Source organism: Artemia sp. Qi Xiang Cuo, chromosome 7 (assembly GCF_049724085.1).
Source record: "Artemia sp. Qi Xiang Cuo chromosome 7, ASM4972408v1, whole genome shotgun sequence".
Taxonomy (NCBI): Eukaryota; Metazoa; Arthropoda; class Branchiopoda; order Anostraca; family Artemiidae; genus Artemia; species Artemia sp. Qi Xiang Cuo.
In genome coordinates, this window is record NC_142800.1 from 12,529,408 (window position 1) to 12,544,357 (window position 14,950).

The following is a 14,950-nucleotide window of genomic DNA, read 5'->3' on the forward strand; positions in this document are numbered from 1 at the left end:
AGACTTCCAAAGTTAGACTGAAGGAAATTTTTTCGACCAGATTTTTTGTCCCTCCACACTATTTTGAAAGATACCTTTTTTTTTTACACATACTAATATTTGGACTTTTATTAGTATACCTGCTTACCGTTCACGCGTTGCCAGGATCTTAAAAGAAAGAAAATTCAATGAGAATTCCCCTAAGGAAAATTTCTAAACGTTCACTATCTTAGTTAAAAGTTTTTAACGTCATAATGTTTTCATTTTAGTTTAATTATAATTGAGAAACATATTCGAATCATACAAGATTACGTTGAATTGCTATGCATGCTCTTCGAAAAGCTGTTCAATTTTCTGATATCGTCCATCATATTAATTCATTTAAGTTCGACCAAGCTAATTGATTGAGACTGACATATTGATTAGAAATTAACTTCCATTTTCCTTCCAGTACTGAGGAAGGTCATCCACATTTCGTCATTGGGAACTGATGCTTGATTATTTTTTAAGGTGAAATTTTAAGTTATCCTATTCAAAATGATTATAATTGATTGTGGAAAAAATTGGTAGGACAGGTTGATGTGTTTTTGTGTTTTATGTATGGTATATTTCGAGCACAGTTTATATAATTATCCAGTAAGTTTATCGCAGATCATTTCTGGTCTTCATTCTAGGTACGAACAAAAAGCTCCTCCCACTTCTTTCTGAATTAGCGGGTTAGTCTGTTTCCGATTGTTTCCAACAAAGTGCATTATTCGTAATAGCAGGTTTCCACTTGTTTCTGATTAGATCACAGTCTGACTTGTCTACCCATGAAAAGATCTGATGCCGCCTATGTTTCTATCTGCAAAAACGTTCTCTGGAGCACTCGCACCTTGGTCTGGGTTTTTATAATGGGTGAGATAGGGAAAGATCATACTGGATAATTATATAAACTGTGATTTCGACAGTTGGATAATGTTTTGAAATGTGAATCAACAGGTGTAAATTAAAGAAGGAAGAAGCCAAGCAAAAATACTCCGTACAACATATTTGTCCAACCCCTATGGCAATTTAAAATTAACAGGATTTTCGTGAGTTATACTTGCTGTATTTATTTTTTAAATTGTTATTAAAAACCGGTTTTAATACAAGGAAGGCTTTTTAGGAATCTAAAAGAGCAAAAAAGCCAATCAATATCAATATCGCCCATTTCCACTGTTTTAAAGGTGACAAAACAGGTATAGGCAAAGTGCATTATGAAGAAATTAAGCTTTTAAGTTCAAACTTATATTCAAAGTTTTTACCCAGATAACTGACAAATTTTGTGATACGGTATTTGAAGTTTTGTATGCAGTAATGCTCGATGAAAAAACACTACTAATTTTGATAATTATTTATGTTAAGAATATATAGCTAATAGATACTTCAACTATTATGCGATGGTTCTGAAACATCACAGCCATTTCGTTTCTACCAGATTTCTACTTCTCTTGATGAATAACAAAGAAGACCAGTTTTCAGCCAGCGACTTGTGAAGTTTTGAACTCATGAATAGGTTCAAATCTGTTGTAAATTTAAGCTGTGATTAGAGAAAGACTGATGAAAACACTAATGTTTGCGGTCAACATTGATCGCGCCAGCGGCGCGGCGTGCTGTTTTTGGCCCCGCCGCCGCCGGTCTTCCCTCATCGGCGCAGAGCCAGGGTCTAACTAATTTGTAAGCAACAGAATTCGAGTGCTAGTCCTGAATCCAGAGGATTACAAAATGATAAGAGATAAATGAAAAGAACATTATTGAACCACGTCGTTTCTACTATATCAAAGATCCTCAGTGCATTATTTTTCTGTTACTATGATTTATTTCCAGTCAGTAAATTAAGTTTGTAGTTATTAAGGAAGGAAGACATAACCTGTAATAAGGGCAAAGTATGTACGCAACAGTCTTTCACGCCCAAGCCCCTAGACACTGATCACAGAGAACTTACTTGTAACCTTCTTAAAACCTCAAATATTATTCCTCAAAAACTTTTTATATTATTGGCTTATCATTTTTGCAGCAACAGCTACAGCCTAATAAAGAAGAAATTTCCACAAAATAATCAATCAAGTTTGAAAAAAGCGGAGTTATTTGTCTCTCCAGAAATAGCTTTTTTGTCCGTTTAGCTTGAAGTCGGCCCATCAAGAGACGGGGTTATTTGGCTATGAATGAATGATTTTACTACGTGACTGCACGAAACAGGTATTTCACGCTACGATACTATATAAATACATATATAGACAAACACTAAAAAAAAAAAAAAAAAAAAAAAAAAAAAAAAAAAAAAAAAAAAAAAAAAACACTAAACCATCCTCAGGAAACATTCACAATAATCTCAAACATCAAATCTATTTCTTCACTATATTCCTAACGTTTCCCCCTCAATAATCAAATTTAAATCAAATGGGAAGCTGACATTCTGTTCTCTTAGTTCAAAAATCATATTAAATCTATGACGAACATAAAAAGGACAATCATACAGGACATGCTCAAAGTTTTCTATACATCCACATTCACACGTTGGGCTATCAGTTATGCCAATTCTAAATAAAAAATAATTCAGTTTCGAATGGCCTGTTATAAACTGAGTTAAAATATAACTTGGTTCAAGGTTTTGCGCACAAATTAAATCTTCTTTACATCTGAAAAAACTAATTGGCCAACTACTCACAGAATTTTCAAATAATACATACCATTTATTATATAGATCATTTTTTTAAACACTTAGGTTCAGCTGGAAAGGAGACAAAAAATTTTCCATCAGAAACGCAACTCCTAGCAACTCAGCAACTATTTCATCGGTGAAAATTCTATGATCAACAGAATATCTATTTAAAGGAAAGCTAGGCTGAACAATACCTGGCCAAAAAGGGGGATGTCCCTTTTTAATAAACCTCATCACTGCCAGTTCTATTGATCTTAGACCGATTGGAAGGAACCCTGAAATGGCAGTAATAACATGATTTTTAGCAGTTCTAAACGACTTTGAAATACTAAGGGTTGAACATCTTTGTGCTGACTGTAACATATTCTGTATATTTTCTTTCTTTCTTAAGGCCCCAATCAATGCTGGAGCTGCATACAAAATAGTACTTTCGATCACTGACTTATACAATTTTCTAAAAGCGAAAGGCTTTAAGCTCCAAGTCACCGTTGCCACGCTTAAAAGACGACTCGAATATTTCTTAGCCTCATTTATTCTGCATGTTATATGTTCTGTCCAAATAAGTTTCCAATCTAAAATTACTCCCAAATATCGTACTTTATTCTTAACTTCAATAGCGTCGCCTCCAAATACTAAATTAACACGATGGGTTTAATATTTATTTGAAAATCACAAAACCAATAGAATTAAAGCGCCCTTTTTAACACGACAGTAAAGGCCACTCATCTCTCTTTTCTGTTTACCTTTGCTCGACTTTCATCGTTTTTCAATTATTTTTGTTTGATTAACGTGTTATCCGCACCGGTTACCCGATCTGACCATCTAACATAACAAATTCTAACTCTTTGGGCCAAAGAGTCCCTTCCGATCACAAAAGAAGAGAGAGAGAGAGAGAAGTCGATAGACATCAGTATTTTTACAACAATGAACGGTGAGAGGCCTAATCCTGGCCATCGAGAAGAATCGGTGAATTTTGTAGCAAATGCACTGAACTTGTACCTGCTCGGCAAAATTGTACTGAGTTTCCGACGTAAAGAAAAAGTTGTACAGACGTACATGTCGGAGGAAAACGTGCTCTGGTAGAATTGTACAACCTATAACAACACTGATCGGGGACCAGACATTAATGTCGAGAGGGTCATAGGAACTTCTTCGATGAAAAAAAAAATCATTGGTCATACTGCCACAATAAAAAATAACAAAGCGCACACTGTTTTGCGAGGTCGGCCCCCAAACAAAACTGCCCCTGAAAGCTTTAATACGACCTTCCAACGGTGAGACAAAACGGGGTAAAATTACCAAAACTATGACTTTGGAAAGAATCATTGACGAAGAGAAAAGCCCCCCCCCTGCCTTCAGCCAAATCGTTCATCCATTTGCATACATAGGTTTTTTTTTACTCTACAAATTCACCTTCTACTCAAAAATGAGCATATTTTCAATATTTATTCTTGCAGGAAAAAATCCTGCAACCATGACCAAAATAATAGTTTCTTTTGACGGGCTTCCTCTAGACTAGAATTACTGACACTTACCAACCATATTGGGAGATACAGGAAATGAAGGGAACATCTTCAAATATTACTTCATCCTCCCACGCATATAAATTCACAATCAATAAATAATGAAGGTGCAGCGTAGTGCGCAGTGACAATGCAGAGACAAGGACAAACGTAGGAGAGGGAGAGGATCGATCCACTCCCACCCCCCGAAATCCTAATATTTCAAGATTTTCTGGGGACTATTTATTTAAATTATTAAATAAAATTTGTTTATTTATTATTACCCTCTCCAAAAATAATAGGAATCAGCATTTCAAAATTGATCTTTGCTTATAGAGAGAATTTACTTTCTTTCCATTTTACAAAACGGAAAATTTTCTTCAAAACAATTCCTAATCACTGATGATCTTGAAGAAAGCGAGGAGAGGAGGCTAATGGAAACAAATTTACAAATGTATGGTGGCAAATATTGGTGGCACCATTATTTCATGCATGGTGGCAAATACTCCAAGGCTCTGCTTCAACATGCGTTCTAATTAGGACAAGGAGACCAAATATCAAAATCACGACTCAAATGAGCTCAAATAACAACCGATTTCATCCTAATGACAACCGATCATCCAGCAATTTCATAAGACTTTATTTGGAGTAGGGTAAGTTTTCCCAGAAATCTTAGCAAAGCAGACAAACCAAGATGAATTTACAAGAACTTATAGGGAAAATCTAAGCTTTGTTTTCAGGCCACCCACATCCAACACGGAGTTCGACACGGGTTAAGCAGATTATCGCTTAGTGCCGTGTTCAACATGGGCGAATGTCTTTTCACAACCCGTGTTCAACCATGCTATTCTGGCGCGTTACAATTTTGAGGAACCAGTGTCCAACACACTTGGAACCCGTAAGATGAGAACGCTTCAAAGTTTTGCTGGGTTGAACACGGAGAACCTGAAAACGATTTTACCGAACTGCTCAAAACATGCTTCAAACCCGGTGCCTGAAAACAACTCTAAAAAGCATTACATCAATGACGTCATCACATGTCTGTAACGACGTAACTAAGGTGCAGTCACGTCTTAATCGCGGTTAAAAGAAGAATTTGGACAGCAGTCCTATTTGAGTAAACAATTTCTGGTGCAGAAACATTTGAATAGAACTATTCCCAATATTACCTAGTTTGAAGAACAAATATGCACTACAAAAATTTTCTCGAATCATTATTTTTTTTGTCACCTATTGCGCTACATATCGTACATATGTTGGCTTGACGTAAATGAGATCTAAGTATTCATGAGAAAAAATGACATCAAATGTAAATAGTAAGATTACAGATAGCTTTTATCGCTATAAAATGCCGAATATTCTTGCCAAGGTAGAGGGCAGAGGCAATGGAATCAAGACAGTTTTGGTGAACATTCCCGTAGTGGCAAAAGCTCTTGGAAGGCCTCCGATGTACCTGACTAGATATTTTGGCTTTGAACTCGGGGCCCTGTCACAGTTCGATTCAAGAAATAACCGATATATTGTTAATGGTTCTCATGTTGCGTCTGAACTTCAGAATCTGTTGAATGGCTTCATTCGTCGTTTCGTTTTGTGTTCAAAGTGTGATAATCCCGAGACGATTCTCTCATGCAATGGAAAGAAACCACCAGTAAGACAAAAATGCAAAGCCTGCGGACACAGTGAATTGCTGGATGCTAAACATAAACTAACAGCTTACATTGTTAAGCACCCACCAAATGCCGACCAAAACACCCAAAAAGAATCGGCTGCAGAACCACCAGGGAAAAGCGGAAGAAAAATAACTAGAAGAGAGACTACAAGTGCCAAAGATGGAAAAGAAAGTTTAAAGAAGAAGGGTGGACAAGACAGTGGTGTAAAGTTTAATGCAGTTTTCCTTGACATGAACTCATTGTACCCCTCGGCAATTTCTCACTACTCTTTGCCGTCTGGAAATTATAAATGGCTTGAGAATCCTTGTGAGATCCCCGACATTCCCACCGTCGAGAAGACTGAAGAGAGCGTGACTGATGTGGAGGATGTGGAATGGTTAGAAGATTTTTCTCCAGAAGCTGTTAAGAAAACAAGAGAAGAAGTAACATTAGGAATGTCAGCACTTCTTTTGTGCGAAGGTTCAGAGAAGTCGGAGAGAGACAGAGCGGACATTTTCTACAGCTATTTAAAGCAAATGAAATCAGATGGCGCTATCAGTCAACAAGGTGTACACAATGAAATTTATCTCAAAGCCGCACGATTAGGACTGATAGAAAAAGCACCACTCATATTAGTTGAAGTACTGCTTTCCACAAACGTAGTAGACGAGTTAAAAAAATATAAAAAACTATTTATTCGCTTTACTATCGACTCAGAAGAAGCTGAAAAGTCCGTATTTAAAGGCATTGAACAGCTCATTGAACTGCATAGATCTGAGTTGCTTCCGAAGACGCAACATATACTAAAAACACTTTACGACGAAGATATAGTGACAGTTGATGCTCTAATACGATGGGCCAGAAAGCCTTTTAAAAAGAATGTTTCAAAGGAAGTACATCTAGCTATAATGGAAAAGGCCAAACCTTTAATTCAATGGTTGGAAAACGAATCGGAGGAAGAAGAAGAATCTGACCTGGAGATTGTATATGACGACATAGTAAGAGATATACACGTTAGGAACGTGGAAACGAAGCAACAAGCCAAAGATCCCGAGACTCCCGGAAAAATCCCAAGACTCCCAAAGATCCCGGAAACGCAGGGAGAGGAAGATATCGACTTCGATGCCATTTAAGTGACGTAATTTCATCAAAATCCTCGGGGGAAAAGGGCAAAGTTGCAGCCAATTTACCCAAATCATGTGAAAATCACAGTGAAAACTGAAAAAATGAACCATATAGTACCATAAAGATACACAAGAGAAAACTGACCCGTGTCTGTAGATGATTAAATAATAAAAAAAACAAGTTTTTTTTAACTAAAAGTAAGGAGAGACCTTAAAACCTAAAACGAACCGAATTTTTTCCGTATATGAAAGGGGCTGTCCCCGCCTCAATGCCTCGCTCTTTGCGCTAAAGTTTATTTATTGTTTTAAAAAGATAAAGTTGTGTGACAGATTTAATCTTTAGCGTAAAGAGCGAGGTATTGAGGAGGAGACAACCCCTTTCATATACGGAATAATTTCTGTTCGTTTTAAGTTTTACTTTCAGTTTAAAAAACTTGTTTTTTTTATTTAATTTTTGAACGTTTTTGAATAAATGCAGGTTTTGATCTTGGCTCACCGTACATGACTAATTAAAACAAAATTTTCATATTAATTTACTTTTATTTAGTTAAATGGCTTTCTCGAAACTTGTTTAATTATATTTACGAACGTTTTTATTAGTAATAAATATACGTAACTTACGAATTAACTTACGTAACGAACTTCTATATTCATACATTTTTAATTTGTTTATTAGGGGGTTCGCCCCCTAGTCAATACCTTGCTCTTTAAGCGAAAGTTCAAATTTGGTTCCAATTCTTTAAAAACGACCGCTTAATCACAAAGGCCGTTAATTAGAATAAATAGCTCTTATGAAAGTACTAAAAAATCTTTGGCTTAAAGAGCGAGGTATTGACTACGGGGTGAACCCAATCATATATGTAATATTTTCTGTTCGTTTGAAGTTTCGATGTTGCTGCTGTTGCAGTTGAAATACTTGTTTTTTATATATTAAATTTCTGATCTTTTTTTAAATAATGCTGGGAAGTCCGGCGTCCCCTTCATAGCAATGTCCCTTCCCCCATGAAAACTTCCTTCATGGAAAGATCCTCCCACATCAGGAAAAATCTCCCCTGAAAACGTCTGTATACTTCCAAATAACCAATACTATATGTTAACATTGGGTAAAGTTCATAACTTTCAGCCCTCCCCCTGGGGACTTTGGGGGATTAAGTCAACCTAAAAGACATATTTATTATATTTTCGAACATGCTGAATAAAATGCCTATCTCAAAATTTTGATCGGGTGACTTTGGGAAAAAAATGAGCGAGGGAGGGGGCCTAGTTGCCCTCCATTTTTTGTCATTTAAAAAGGGCACTAGAACTTTTAATTTCCGTTCCAATGAGCCCTCCCACGTTATTCTAGGACAACTGGGTCGATACGATCACCCCTGGGAAAAAAAAACAAAAAAACAAACAAACAAACAAACAAATAAACACGCACCCGTGATCTTTCTTCTGGCAAAAAATGCAAAATTCCACATTTTTGTAGATGGGAGCTTGAAACCTGGACAGTAGGGTTCTCTGATACGCTGAATATAATGGTGTGATTTTCATTAAGGTTCTATAGCTTTTAGGGGTCTTTCCCTCTTTTTTCGAAAATCAGCCAAATTTTCTGAGGCGCTTAACTTTTGATGTTTAAACTTGATGAAACTTAGATATTTGAATTCAGCATTAAAATCCGATTCTTTTGATGTATCTATTGGTATCAAAATTCTGTTTTTTAGAGTTTCGGTTACCATTGAGCCGGGTCGCTCCTTACTTACTGTTCGTTACCACGAACTGTTTGATTGAATTATGAAGGTTTATCTTACTTTTGAGAAGATTTTTGAATAAACTAAATTTGAGCTGGGGGAGGGGGTAAACTGGGGACTGGGGCAGTTACTCCCCTGCCCCATAGCAAATTACACCCCTGCTATATTTTTTCAACAAGTGTAGTTGAGTGTAAGAAATAAGTGACAAAAGACGACCCAAGTAAATTTCTATCCAAAACAACAAAATAGTTTCTTAAGTGCCTACCAAAAAGATGCTTTTATTCAGACTTACTATGAAAAAATGTGATCCTCACCCTTGGGTAAAAAAAGTCAAAGAAGTAACTGCTGGTTAACAGTTAAAAAAACGATGTAGAAAGCCAGGTCAAAGATGATAATTTTTTTTTCCATGGATGATCATAGCAGACCAGTAGCCTTATATATAGGAAGAGAGATCATTTAAACAGAACTTCAAAAATCAAGAACCTCATTTTAGTAACAAAAAAGATTTTGCCTCATTTTCTACCTCTTTGTGTAACAAACAACATTTTTAGCCTGATTAGCGTCAAAATGCCACCAAGGGAAATTGCGTCCTTAATCTAGGGACTTCCGGATGCAAGTTTCAAGCTGTTTTTGATAAAATGCAGTTTGGCCTTTTTCGGACCCCATTGAATGAATGAATGCGTTTAATGCCCATCAATGAAAGAAACAGATGGAGCACAAAAAAAAAAAAAAAAACAAAAAAGCACAAGTCACAAATTCATCTGACACAAACAAAACAATCCGAAACAAATGCCGGCTACTGCTGTAAAACATTGGCCCACAGGTGGGACTTGACAAACTATATCGGTCAATGTGCGACAGGACCGCTTGTTCAGGGTTGGTAACACTGTACTAGTGTGTAACATACCTATTGCTTGTCCACGGTGGTAAACGCAGCAAAAACTTTGCATACTTATAGTACAGTGAACGCAATTTCAGTTTCTCAGTAGAAGTAAAAATACGCCAAAATGGGCAAAGGTATATCAAACAGTTCATGGTAACAAACTGTAAGTAGGGAGCGACCCGGTTCAATAGTAACCGAAACTCTAAAAAACGGAATTTTGATACACGTAGATACATCAAAAGAAGTGAATTTTTATGCTGATTTCAAATATATAAGCTTCATGAGGTTTAGTCTTACCCATCAAAAGTTACGAGCCTGAAAAAACTTGCCAGATTTTCAAAAAAAGGGGGAAACACCCCCTAAAAGTGATAGAACCTCAATGAAAATTAAATCATCAGATTCAGCGTATCAGAAAACCCTAATATAGAGGTTTCAAGTTCCTATCTAAAAAAATGTGGAATTTTGTATTTTTTGCGAGAATAAAGATGACAGATGCGTGTTTATTTGTTTTTTTTTTCAGGGGTGTTCGTATTGACCCAGTGGTCCTAGAATATCGCGTGCGGGCCCATTCGAACGGAAATTAAAAGTTCTAGTGCCCTTTTTAATGACCAAAAATTAGAGAGCACTTAGCCCCCCCCCCCGCTTATTTTTTCCCTAAGTCACCCGATCAAAATTTTGAGAAAATCTAATAAACATGTCTTTGAGGATGACCAAAGACATCCTCAATGTCTTTGGATGACCAAAGACATCCAAAGACATGTTCAGCATAGTCGAAAATTTAATAAACATGTCTTTGAGGATGACCTCATCCACCACAGTTCCCGGGGGAAGGGCTGCAAGTTATGAACTTTGCCCATTGTTTACATATAATATTGGTTATTGGGAAGTACATATACGTTTTCAGGAGGGATTTTTCTGGTGGTGGGCGGGGGTCGGAGGTTACGTGGGAGGATCTTTCCATGGGGAATTTTTTCATGGGGAAGGGACATTTCTATAAAGTGGGCACCGGATTTACCAGCATTATTTAATGCAAAAATGTGGAATTTAGTATTTTTTGCCAGAAGAAAGATCACGGATGCGTGTTTATTTGTTTTTTTTTCCAGGGGTGATCGTATTGACCCAGTGGTCCTAGAATATCGTGGGAGGGCTCATTCAAACGGAAATTAAAAGTTCTAGTGCCCTTTTTAATGACCAAAAAATTAGAGAGCAATTAGCCCCCCCCCCACGCTCATTTTTTCCCCAAGTCACCCGATCAAAATTTTGAGATAGCCATTTGTTCAGCATAGTCGAAAATCTAATAAATATGTCTTTGAGGATGACTTCATCCACCACAGTTCCCGGGGAAGGGCTGCAAGTTATGAACTTTGCCCATTGTTTACATATAGTTCTGGTTATTGGGAAGTATATATATACGTTTTCAGGAGGGATTTTTCTGGTGGTGGGCGGGGGTCTGACGTTACGTGGGAGGATCTTTCCATGGGGAATTTTTTCATGGCGGAAGGGACATTTCTATGAAGTGGGCGCCGGATTTACCAGCATTATTTAAAAAACGATCAGAAATTAAATAAAAAAAAAATTCAACTGAAAGTAAGGAGCAACGTTAAAACTTAAAACGAACAGAAATAATTACGTATATGAGGTGGTTCGCCCCCTAGTCAATGCCTCGCTCTTTACGCTGTTTTTTTTTAGTACTTTCAAAAGAGCTATCTATTCTAATTAAACGGCCTTTGTGATTCAGGGGTTTGTGATTCGAACAAAATTCGAACTTTAGCGTAAAGAGCGAGGTATTGACTAAGGGGCGAACCCTCTCATATATGTAATAATTTCTGTTCGTTTTAATTTTTAATGTTGCTCCTTAATTTCAGTTGAAAATACTTGGTTTTTTTTTATTTACCCAACAGTAACCTGTTATTATTGTGTAAAAGTGGAGAGAATAAAAGAGTCAGCCTATGGAAAATTCAATGAGTATATATATATATATATATATATATATATATATATATATATATATATATATATATATATATATATATATATAACTTGGGCAATATAATTGTCCATTAGGGGGGGGAGGATTTATTGGTAAACATTGAGGAATGATAGAATTAAGTATCTTCAAGTGTTTAAAAGTAAGTTTCAAAATTTTAGTGTTTCCTAACAGGGTATGGGAGTAATAAACCAATTCCCCTTGAGAAATAGATGCAACGCTCAAATAAGTAACAAGAAAAGTGTTTTGAATCTCATATCTTTACTCAACCCTGATTTATACAGTTTTAAAGATATGTAAATCTATTTTGGGGAAAAAATCATTTGAAACATTTTGCAATCAAAAAACGAACAAAAATTAATAAAAAAAAACTTACCGAAAAATAAGTTTTTCAAAAAGTTTATAAATTAAACTGAATATTTGATGTATAATGATATTAATTGCTGAAAGCTCATCAGTTCAAAATTTTACTATAGTTTTAATGTTTATTTTCAATATTAAGTATAAATGAAAATATTTTTAAAAAAATTGGTTTTCAATAGAGCGCCAATGACGCAGTAGGTTTTAGACTTTTACAGTGAGAGAAGGAGGCGATACCCAAACTCTTGTTTGTAGCGATTTTTTTTTTCGTTTCAAGCTGGATTTGCATATTCAATTGAAGTTTAACTCGTTTTAAGATTTATTTATTCATTTACATTAATATCTATTGTATGTTTGTTTGCATTGATTGTTTATTTAATTTCAGTTCTTTTCAAGTTTCATTTATGCTTCAACAGCAAATTTCTTTTTGTTTTGTTTTAAGCTTGATTTTCATATTCAATCTAAGCATTACTCGTTTTAAGATCTATTTATTCATTTATATTATTACTTTTGCAATTTCAATTTCAATTTTGCAATTTGAAAGGAAATTTTTCCTTTTCTCATATTCTTTTTAAATATAATATTGCTTCAGGCACAAATTTCATTTTGAACCCTTAAGGGGGGGGATAAAGGTAACATATTTGTTGATAGTTTGTTACTACAGTTAAAAAATTAGATAAAAACCTTATAAGTCACTGACTGCTTTAAAGCAATATATTAAAAGCTAACAATTCCTTCCAAAGGCATAGCGTACAATTTAATTCAATATAAATTTGAATTTACAAATATTATTCAAAAATCTCAAAAATTTTCCTGATGTATTTACAGAGAGAGTGTTTTCTGTGCAAAACACTTTGCAGTAGCATAACATTAGCAAATGGAAAAATGAAGCAAAATATAAAGAGATTGTTTTCTCTCTACAAAAATTATGTGTTCATTTCTGATGATATGGTTGTTTTCTGTTGATTTTGTAGAAGGAGAGCAATCTGTAATTTTTGATTATTTTTGCTTTGTTCTTTATTGTTTGTTCTTTGTTCTTTATTTTGCTTTGTTCTTTATCATAAAGTTTATTGTGCAGACAACATGCACTTTTATACAGATATAAGGAAAACCTTTGGAATCTTACAATAACATTTATATCTAATTTTTGTGTAATTAGATTGTTATAAATTAATCCCCTTGGGAAATATTACTTTTAAATAAGTGATTTAGAAACAAATGGTACGTCTTAACTGCTTTTTAAAACGATTTCTAGTGATTAATTAAAAAAAAACTTTCCAAAAAATAAGTTTTTCGAAAAAAAGTAAAGGCTATCTTAAACTTAAGCTCAGCAGATAAAAATACCTGTTAAAATTTAAACTCAAAACGACCAGAAATTACTATTAAAGAATAAATGAAACCCAAAACGAACAGAAATTAAATAAAGAATCATAGGAAAATATATACAACAAGTAATAATATAAATGAACAAATAGATCTTAAAGCGAGTAATGCTTAGATTGGATATGAAAATCAAGCTTAAAACGAAAAAAAATATTTTGCTATTGAAGTATAAATGAAACTTAAAACGAACAGAAATTAAATAAACAATCAATGTCAACAAACATACAATAGATATTAATATCTATTGTAAATGAATCTTAAAACTAGTGAAAGTTAAATTGAATATGCAAATCAAGCTTGAAACGAACAAAAATCACTGCAAACAAGAGTTTGGGTTTCGCCTCCTTCTCTCACTGTAAAAGTCTATAACCTACTGCGTCATTGGCGCTTTACTGAAAACCAATTTTATTAGAAATCCTTTCTTTTGTACTTAATATTGAAAATAAACATTAAAACTATAGTAAATTTTGAACTGATGAGCTTTCAGCAATTAATATTATTATACATGAAATATTCAGTTTAATTTATTAGTTCTTTGTAAAGTTGTTCAAGACGAATGTTTCACTACAAACAAGAGTTTGGATACTGTCCCCTTCCTTAACGGTAAATAAAAACCAAATGCCTACTGCGTCATTGGCGCTTCACTAAAAACAAATTATATTACAAATATTTTACAGCATTGAAAATAAAAATAAAGTTAGAGTGAATTCTTGAACTGATGGATCTTTCAACAATTAATATCATTATATATCAAATATTCAATTTGATGTTGTTTAAACTTTCCAAGACTGTTCAAGACGCATATAGTTTTCAGCAAAGCGCCAGTGACGCAGTAGGTTTTACACTTTTACAGTGAGAGAAAGAGGCGATACCCAAACTCGTGTTTGTAATGTTTTTGTTCGTTTCAAGCTTGATTCGCATATTCAATTTAAGCTTCACTTGTTTTAAGATTCATTTACAATAATATCTATTGTATGTTCGCTTGCATTGATTGTTTATTTAATTTCTGTTCGTTTTAAGTTTCATTTATACTTCAATAGCAAAATATGTTTTTTCTTTTTAAGCTTGATATTCATATTCAATCTAAGCATTACTCGCTTTAAGATCTATTTATTCGTTTATATTGTTACTTGTTGTATGTTTTTTCCTATGATTCTTTATTTAATTTCCGTTCGTTTTGGGTTTCATTTACTCTTTAATAGTAATTTCTGGTCGTTTTGAATTTGAATTTTAACAGGTATTTGTATCTGCTGAGCGTAAGTTTAAAACGGCCTTTACTCTTTTTGAAAAACTTATTTTTCGAAAGTTTTTTTAATTAATTTTTGTTCGTTTTTGATTGCAAAAAGTTTCAAGTTTTTAAAAATTCCGTATTACAAAATCCAACTTTAAAAAAAAATTAGTCACATCTTCATCAAAGCATCAAAACTGGTATCAAAGTAACAGTATCAAAGTTTCATTTCCTTAGAGGCAAACAATCTTAGGAGGTGAGCAAAAACTGGTTTAATGCCTACCTTAAAATATCCCCTTTGTAAAGCCACCTTGAAAAAATAGCTTTTTCCAAGTCTCTGGGAAGACCATTCGACAATATATGTTCAAATATTCTGCCAATAATTTCCTTTGTTGACATATCTGAGTTTCTTGGTCTCTCAAAATAGTTTATGCATTTT

The 14,950-nt window shown here is 34.4% G+C and overlaps 1 protein-coding gene and 1 pseudogene across 1 annotated transcript in view; one reads left to right on the forward strand and one right to left on the reverse strand.

The window, feature by feature from the left end:
- LOC148949962 (innexin inx2-like) overlaps nt 1–14,950 on the reverse strand; it is an 89,549-nt gene that overhangs the window by 40,453 nt on the left and 34,146 nt on the right. The window lies entirely within an intron of this gene.
- LOC148949963 (eukaryotic translation initiation factor 5 pseudogene) lies at nt 5,462–6,946 on the forward strand (annotated as a pseudogene).